Source organism: Varroa jacobsoni, unplaced genomic scaffold (assembly GCF_002532875.2).
Source record: "Varroa jacobsoni isolate VJ856 unplaced genomic scaffold, vjacob_1.0 scaffold_997, whole genome shotgun sequence".
Taxonomy (NCBI): domain Eukaryota; kingdom Metazoa; phylum Arthropoda; class Arachnida; order Mesostigmata; family Varroidae; genus Varroa; species Varroa jacobsoni.
In genome coordinates this window covers 127217-136967 of record NW_019213899.1, presented here as the reverse complement: position 1 = coordinate 136967, position 9751 = coordinate 127217, and the positions used below count along the sequence as shown (strand labels likewise).

At 41.0% G+C, this 9751-nt stretch overlaps 1 long non-coding RNA gene across 1 annotated transcript in view; it reads right to left on the bottom strand.

Moving 5' to 3' along the window:
* Positions 1 to 9751, bottom strand: part of LOC111265671 (uncharacterized) — a 47337-nt gene that overhangs the window by 16573 nt on the left and 21013 nt on the right. The window contains exons 2-3 of the long non-coding RNA XR_002683566.2: positions 3379 to 7118; positions 1864 to 2381 (exon numbers count right to left, since the gene is read on the bottom strand). This is a non-coding gene — a long non-coding RNA (uncharacterized LOC111265671). The remainder of the gene's footprint in view (positions 1 to 1863; positions 2382 to 3378; positions 7119 to 9751) is intronic.

Genomic DNA, 9751 nt, shown 5'->3' with positions numbered 1-9751 from the left:
TTGAATAGTATCAGCCCATTCCACAGGTGTTCGCCTTGTGCAAGTCGCATTACCGAACCTTCGTCTTAGTTGGTAGCGGATTTTGGCTGCAAATGGAGACCGAATTGGTTCTATAAAACACATTAGAGCCACACAATCTCAGCCACACCACCGATAGTGCTTTGTAGCATTTCTACTTGATGTACGTTGAGCTTATAGTATCTGTTCCATTCCGTCTATTTCAGGCCCGGTAGGAATGGGGGCAACTTGACGTTGTATAGTATAGCCTGTATCATAAAACGGGTGGTGATTCACAAACTACTTTTTCTCACGTTTTTGCAAAGGACAAGGCTTTTCTTCCTAAACCGAATTTGTGCAAGGGCAACCTTCTGCGTCTGTTATACAGGTTTTTTGCGGTAGGCACTGCGTGATACATACGACAGTAGCTCCGAAGGAGTTTTGACCAGGTTTTCGCTGTGCACTATGTTGGAGCAGCGAAGGCGATCCTAGGTAAAGCTGATGTAACTGTCATCTCAGTATCTTTTCTATTTCCATAGTTAGCTAAACCGCTAGCTCCTTTCATTGCAAATGGTCGAAAGCTGTACAGTATTGACGAATATTCCTATTCATTACATCATGTTATCGGTTACCACCGAGTCGATTTCGGGTAGCAACAAAATGTGCAAATCGGGTGCAATAATCTTCGAATACTAGGAGATACAGCATCGTAAAACCTGAAACACGGAATCTGCATTAGGCTGCTGTTACAGGCTGTTCCATGGGAATAGGCGCCGGGTTCTTGTCATCGCCTTTCCTTCGCAGTTAACTCACAAGAAACCACATCGTATGGAAGTCTATTGTTGGCGATGCGCTTGTGACTTGATAACATTTTTCTGTTATCTACTGATACGCTGTCGAGAATCCCGCCCCGCCGTGTTGTTGTCATGCCCTAACGTGATGATGATCTCCTACTAAAGGGCCGACGATATCCTGAATGCGAATATAAGGCAGCCAACCGAATCACCCGAGCTCCGTGACAACACCTCACACTGAATTTCCTGACCGAACCATCGGACAAGAGGACTTCGACTCCCGCCAATGTCGCTCATGGCATCGGGTTAAAAATAAGCTCATAAAGTGTGTTTCGGCAACGTGAAGGCAGGTGGCGCCTATGCTCTCTGCGTCTTCCGGTGTAGTCCTTTTCACCTTGTTGAAAGTGCCGATCACGCTGCTATCAAGGTCAAGCGATAAGCTATTAGTAACTTGTAGCCCACACGGTTATAGCGACAGTCAACAGTTTTTGCAGAGTTTAAAAGTTCGTTTTGAGAGTGGTACACGGCTAATTAGCAGCTACGAGCAGCGTGATTTGCTTGCGAGGCAAGCTTGATTGACTGAACCGTCGCTAAGGACAAAGAAACGTTTTTTAGTATAGCAAAAATTATATGGTGTCGTAGCAGGTCATACAAAGATAAGAATGAAATAGTTTTGTTCGTATGATACCGTTACAGCTCTATAAACCTAATTATACGGTATAATCTATGGAATACAAGAGGTTCGAAATAGGAGCACATTTAGTGGAATATGGGTGATTAAATTTCACTTATGCGTGTGTTTACCACGTACGTTATCATTGTTCTTACGTAAACGGTAGCAAGTGTTCCGCTAGGTGCGTACCGATTGCTTCAGTCAATACCTCTAGCTGGCCTATCGCGTGTTCGGTTTTCTTTACGGTTTTGTCTTTGAGAGAGCGGAAGCTTGACAGCTGCAATGGCTTTAGGTCATTGCTATTAGCGTCACGAGCGTGCTCTCTATGCTTTATCTAACCTATTAGTTCTATTTGACCTTATCTCACAGGATTGCCATCCTCTCGATCAGCTCTCTTACCGTCTTGCTGGGCTGGCTTTTATTTTCGGCGTTTGCTTATTGCAAACTGTGGCTATAGTTTCTCAGGTGAGCTGCCGTCATCGTTGTTGTTATGTTCGCTGCCGTCGTCACCATCGCTGGCGGTCGAGTTTAATTCGGGCGTATACCGCATCGCTGTTCGTGCCTTTCTGTGCAACATTGCTTCCTTCTTCTCGTTCTTCTTCTTTGGTGACACGTCCTTGCCAGCGTCTATTGTTCCCGTCTCGTTTCTCAGTTTGCTTGGTGAGGCCGGCAGCGATGGGTTGTACAGTTGCGGTACGCTCTACTTGCACATTCATTTCCTGAATCGGTGGCGCTTTGGCGATGTGCTGCTGTTATTATCTCTATTCGTATAGGCCTTTTTTCATCTTGTGACCTTGTCTATTCGGCAGCGGTTGTACAAGCTGTGTGCTGCCGGCCTGTAGCACCGCGCGTGTATATCGAGAGCTAGTGTCCGCGTCTTTTAAGTCTTCTTTTAAGGCACTTATTGCCATTGCCGCCTCAACAAACAAACAAACAAACAAATGCACCAAAAACGTTAATGAGCATGCTACCAAGCACGTGGCTACGATCCCTTTGGTGCCCAGCGTAAAGCTTGAATTTGTTTTACAGTGAAGACGACAGCAGCAAAAGCAGTACAACAAAAATAGACATACTATAGCGTTCCATAATTATCATAAAATTACATAATTTGTTAACCGATATGCCAGTTTTAGTGAAGCAGTATACCGCTAAAAAATTGTGTACGTCATCATCATCGCAACCGTCATCGTCTTAAAGGTTCGTACTCGCTTTTTAACTACGGGACCTATCCGTTGTGTGTGTTATAATACACATATATCACATCTCATATGGGGAGTCAGTAGATTTGGCGCTCAGTTGAATAGCTCATGGTACATTCGCATAAGAATTATTCCAACCGATACAAGCTGTATGTATGTATGTATGTATGTATGTATGTATGTATGTATGTATGTATGTATGCATGTATGCATGTATGCATGTATGTATGTATGTATGTATGCATGTATGCATGTATGTATGTATGTATGTGTGTATGAGGACATCGACAAAAAGAGTACAATGAAAATAAACAAAAATAAGTAGGCGAGAATCAAAATTAAATTGAATGTCGGATTACAAGAGAAATTTATTTAAACTTCTTGATTTCTACTTTTCTTTGTATCTTTCGCATAGAAATGTAGTTTAGGGATTCAAGCATCTTTTTCAGTACTGTCATTGTTTCATTCCAGAAAGTTGTATGAGATGATCGTTTTTGGACTAGAACGTATGCTTTGCTTTAATAAGTTTGGAATTAAGTTATAAGGTACAAGATGGCGTTTTGACCAAGTATGCTTCAACCACTAGAACACCATAAAACAGATGTAAATGACATTAATCTACTCGGTTCAGTTTATGGCTGGCTAGATATAACTGGATCTTCTAATTAGTAACGTATCGAAAAGACAACTTACCTGAGCTAACTTTTTAACTTACTTTTCGTCCATATATATACCGGACACAAAATGCAACACATCCTTTGCCCCTCATCCAGTTCGTGCCCGACGTTCTTAGTTCCCAGGGAATAAAATATAGGCAACGTAAGACGCCTACCGCATTCGCGTACTTTAATTAGATCTTTATAGATTTTACTAGTCAGATAGTAGTATCTTTAACATCGGATTTCTCTCTTCTTCTGCCTTATGATTTTATACAGGCGATACTACACGGATTCTTTCGACGATCCGTTGTTACCAAACAGACATGAGGTTACATATTGAAATCTATAGACCCGTTGCTTAGCCATCAGTCTCACGTATATTATTTGACAAGTTGACCACATCGTTTCATCATTGTTAGTCGACAGTTTTCCGTATATCAAAGGCCATGACCTGTCTATAAGTAAACCTGCTAAGCTGGTGGTTCTATATTTATCGACAAAAATTTTGATAAATTATGATGTTCTATGAGAATATGCACATATGATTACTGAGCGTGCCCTGATACTAGAATGCTTTTTCACTGCATATACGTTGAATTTTCTAAGGACCTCAATACAGAAAGCTGTCGGAGGTGCATAAATTCAACAAGATTATTAATTCTTTTTTTTTTTAATGGTTCTGATGATTCTATATGAAAATACTAATGATTTTGGTTAAATGATGTATCTCCACCGAAGATGCATTACTGGCCCAAGCTCAAAATCTTGGGTCAGTAGTGCATCTTTATACTAAGGATAGAAGACATCATTCTCTCTGGTTCAAGGCCCAAATTGTATACAAATACTTATACTTACTTGACGAACGACCTTCTTTAGCAATTTGTATAAATAAGCGATGATTCGATGATCTGTTTAAGTCTTCTAATCTTCACATACTCTCTGCTGCTGCATCTAAGTACTTATAACACCCGGATCAAAATATAGCATCTATTGATCCCTTTAGAATTGAACGGATGAAAAGTGTGCGGGGTGTTTCGGAAGCAAACTTGAATACATCGACTCAAATGAAGTTTTTCACCGGTAGCTGTTTTATTTAAATGCTCCTTACATTCATTATAAAAATTCTATGTTCTCAAACGATTCTTGCTTCGCGAATTGCTTGAACACCCAGTGTGGGTGCCCGCAAGCTGGGCTAAGCAATGTAAAAAGTAGACGTGAGGGCCAATGGGACGCCTCTCTCTATGTCATCCTGTTCGATATAGATTGGGTCTTAAGGCAAATTTTTTTTTTAATTAGGATTTTGAACGTAGGTACATTTTTCTATAGAATGCACCAAAAGCTAGTATCATATTCGAATACCTCGAAATAAGAAAGACGAACGAGTTTCTCTGCGTGTTTTCATTCTCCACGTAAACCTAGCCTAGGAATTTAATCGCGTGAAAAATGATGTCAGTCCTTACATGTAAGAGGCCGTTTGCATAACTCGATTTGTTTGAGTCACGGCCCTGCATAGTCCAGCGTCAATGTCACTACAGGACTGCGACGGCCGCCTGATGTCACTACCAGGCATCAAGACCAGCCAGCTTGAAAACATAATATTTAGCAAATTAGTTGTTTCTCACACAATATGGCAAATATTTTTGTTTTTACAAGTCATCCCTGGGTGTCAGATTCGACACTTCTGTTTATTCACCATAAATACTCAATTGAAAATGGGCTTCATCAGATAAGACGATGTGATCAAAGAAATGATTTACGCGCGCGTCCAATACGTGATCAGCGAATAAGCGACGTTTCGGATCGCCTTGAATCTCTAACGACTGAGTCAACTGTACCCCTTAGAGGTGAGGATGTAAGCCTTGTGTCAAAATACTTCGCTGACTGCTCTTTGATAGTCCAAATTGTTGATGTCGTGTGAAGGTTAGTATACTACAACACTATCGAGTCGCCGCTTGTTTGGGCGGTTTATAGTCCACCCCGCCTCACTTTATACAAAAGTTTAAAAAATAAAAGACTTAGCCAGTCTCTTTGAATCTTTTTTTATTGATACCTTTGTCAATGAGAAGTATGGACCATATTCTGTGTGCCTCTAACGGCATGTCCCTGTAATTGACTTCGCGATTCGATAGTAAGTTGCTACAAAAACAGACGCCGCCCGATCATCACGATCGGTAAATGTCACCGTGTTTGTCGCCCGATAGTCTTCTTTGCTTATTTGCCCATAAATATACAAGCAGAGGAATAAAACATAGTACAAGCATTCAACGTACGCTATATTAATGCCATATGTGAAAGCCCACCAACAATGTGAAGCCTGCCAACGATCAGGCCAGAGTAATAAATGATGAGTCAACTTTTTTCCAGACATAACATGGATTCGGATTTAAAAGATAGATTCCCGCAGCTCTGACTTTTTTTTTATCCTTGCAGAGATTTTTGGCTTCTTCTGACTGGGAGAATGAGATTCATTATTTCTTTTTCTACATTTTAGTTAGGGGGTGCTCGCCCAGTGTGTCCCTAGGATTCGCACTAATAAAGAAAGGCCAACAAGCGGCCCCAAAGCTTTTATTCTCGGGTCAAGAAAGAAGGTTTGCTAAAGTAGGTAATAAAGTAGGTTTTTACAGCCGGGTCTATAGGATGTGTCTCATTTCAGTTACACTCGACGTTCTTATAGTTGACAGAATTTCGAAAAATATCATCCTCTGTAAATATAAAATCGGCGTTAGTAGATCATAGTGTCGTTTTTTACATCTCAGCTGCATTGTTAAGCTGTGATCACTAAATGTATTATAATAATACTAAGTGTGTATGAATTCTTGGGGCTCAGTTTTAACCTAAATACGTTCAGGAATGAAGAATGAAGGGTTTCCATTTGACTTCTATATGAAGCGCTTTTGCGCGTACTATGAAACATTTCCGCTCAAAGGTCTATCCAGCGAATATCCTGCAGTATGTGCCAAACCATGTCGGGGGCAGCATTGGTCTCAAGTTGTCAATTGCTTGAAGGCAATTGTTCTGAAAGTTGTAGGCGGCCCTCGATTTCCGAACATGAGCGACAAACGGGTTTTCTGGATCGTGCCTAGTAGAGGCTCCCTGGCCAGCAGGGGCAACTGTTTGAAGAGAGAATCCGAGAATTCAGTACCTCAGCCATGTCGCGTAATAAGATGAGAACTACGATGTAACGCATTATATAGCTGAAAGGTATAACCGTGTGCATATATGAAAATCATATTGCTATTTACTGTAGAACATTTTGTGGCTTCGAAAACACTCGTGGCAGTATCCATGGGACGAAGATGACAGTCATTCGTAACATTGAGGCAAGTTCAGGTGGCAGTCTTATTTAAGGCTATGCAAAACGCAGAAAAGTTGTCGCTGATCTAGGTCGCAGTGCATCTCAGCTGAAATGAATAGCACGGCCCAGCCCGTCGCAAAAGGATCCGTCCCGACATGTCAATCACTGAGATAAGTTGAGCGATATTACCTAAAAATGTGGGTAGTTCACGATTGCGTAATAGGAAAGCGAAAAGGTCACCGCCTTCGAGGTGCATGCGTGTTGTTGAATAAGAAAAATTGCTGAATCTGATGTAGAACTTCTAGCTCGCTGCTTTTGTGCGTGACGGTAAGCTGTGTAACGATATGTACGTATAATGGCCGATACCCCGAATGAAGATACGACAGTTATGCAGGAAAGCGAGCTGATCCACGCTGAAATAGGCGGGCAGCAGCCTCGTGCAGCGATGGACTATGGGATCGAGATACCTCGAACCGCAAAGTATACGATACACTGCCGACCCTAAACGAGGACACGATGACAAAGCACAAAACAGAAGGAAACATGTTGTTGTTAAATTCGATGGTGTCAGCAGCGGGTGCAGCAAGATCACATGTCATACACAGACCTATTCAATCAAGTCTCTGAGGTTGTGTGAAGTAAAATCGAACTCGGTATCAGGTCCATGGGAAGATTCGTAGGCTAATCGAAAAGCGACCTCAGCAACCCCTGTTCATTCAAAGAACCTCACTGTTCATGTGGGAAAAGTTGACGTCTAAAAATATCCGTTTTGACAATGTGTACGTTCGTTCTAGTAAATTTATGGTCAAAACGGGAAACGAACTATTCCTTGCTTTTGAGGCAGGTGATCACCAACGTTAATGACTATGGGGACCCTGACTGGTGCGTTGTCGTTTACTACGACCTCATAACATGTAAGGCGATAGAGCACAATGATTATCTTGATCAGGGCGCCCTCTTTGCATTTCTCTATAGTAGCTGGTGATTTCGAAAAGGTTTGGTATCGAACCTCAGAGCAATTGTGTGACTGGTCTGATATTGTTTTGGCGTCCGACCTAGCCTGGGTCGATCTCCCTGCACGCTTCGCTTAGGTGCTCTTTTTCGTCGACCGATGCCCCCCATCTCTCTGTTTGCATTGCGCCTGCGGATCGTATTATCCGTTCGAACTCTAGTTTGAATTTTGTTTGACATACCTTCCTAGCACCACGGTGACCCGTGTTTTATTGTTGAAAAGCGCGCTAGTTTGAGCGGACATGTCCAAAGTACGCAGAATTTAAATTTCTTAAATGTCAAACAGCATGATGTCCGCTAAACATTTGCCAAATCTGAAACTCGACAGCGTGTAAGCAAGGTGGCAAAAATTTCCGTGCGTAGCAACTATAGGAACGTACTGCTTGTAGCAGGCAAATCAGATAGGGTAGCCAAAAACAGGCGCGGGTACAGTTTAAGACGGGGTCCCCGAACTTCGTCATTGGGATTTGTTGAAGTACAGTCTAACTGAGCATATAAAAAAAAATTAACTTGTGCGTCGGTCTGCATTTGGCTACCTGCGTCCGTGTCTATCTCGGCCTGTGTCTGTCCGTCTGTGTTCGTGGTTGCCCTTCTTTTCGGTTACTTGGCTGTCTCTGCGGGTCACTGTAACTGGTGTGAACGTGCTAGCTATCAGAAAAAAAACTAATCTAGATATTGAGATTTAATTGACAAAGTTTTCTTTCTAGCCTTTTGCTCAAACTTCAAACATAACCTGCGCATAGACGCATGTACAGATTTAGCAGATCACGGAATCATGTTTAATAGATATTCATTTAATTACTGAATATTATCACTATGATAGCCTTATGATAGCGCTAATTAGTCAATGTAACTTCCATTTAATACAGTGTACGGAATTGATAAGGGTATGTCTACAATCAAACTTTCACGATTTTGTCAGGTCAGCTAGAGACGCTCATAAATGCTACACAATAATATGTTATGTGCTTTTTACAATCCCATTCGAAAACGTCGCTGAAAATAAATGAACCTTTGCCTATTAATAAGTAAAACTTTTGAAACGGAATAGTCAAAGGAACAAACCCAGATATTTGCTTAGGGCACGCTTAGGGGTCACAAATGTTAGCTATGCCCTAATAACGGAATACACTTCTCGACATTAGTTATTTTTGGAAAAAACATTAGGATAAATCAAATATTTATCAAATGGTGCCAAATAAAATTGATGATTATTTGCACAAATCGTTGATCAGCGTGTGGAATGACTTAAAATACATACCGATAAAAAGGGTATAAAAGAAAGCTTATTTTTTTGGGTCTACTTAGCTGCAAAATAGCTTATGAAATAGAAAACATATACAATGTGGCGTAGATTGGAAAATAGAGTTTACAATCTTGCATCTGATTTTTATAGGATTCTGTTCACTCTTGTTTTGATCATGACGGGTTTTGTCGCCAGTAAAAGCCAGATACTGCCTTTAAGACCGGAAACGACAAATCGTTTTATTGATAAATAACTACAATATAATTTGTACACCTGATAAATACTAGGTACAAATGAATTTTTTGTTTTTTTTTTTTTGAATGAAGGCTTTAGTCACTTCAGTGCTTATGCTCAGAAAACTATTTCGCTTCGCGATTGAATTCTGTCTTACTCTTACTTAGAGCCATTTATGGTTTATGTCTACTGGTACACGCGTAATAAACGTCGAAATAAAGATACAAACGAGCTACTTCAGATAGCGTATGCTTCTGATTTTTCAGATTCAAATGAATACAATTCGAGTCAATGTATTAATTGAACCCATAATTGAACTCAGTTTGTCAGATTTCATAGAAAAGGTTTCTCTCTGGATAAAGGTTTCCGGCCTCAACGTCCCGAAATGTTTCAAAATTATCATTTCCATTGGCCACTGGAACTCAGTACGGACTCGCCGATCAGTTTATAATAACTTGACAAACAATTTCAGGACAGCTTGTCTTTCTGTGTGCTATGCAGAAAAATACTGGAAACAGGAACGTGGGGTCCGTTAGGTAGACGAATTGGCATAAGTCTGCTGCTTTACAATCGCCATGTAAAGTGGGTTAAAAAGGTCATTGTGTGCGCCAAATAATTAGTGGCGATGCGATCTGGGTTTTCC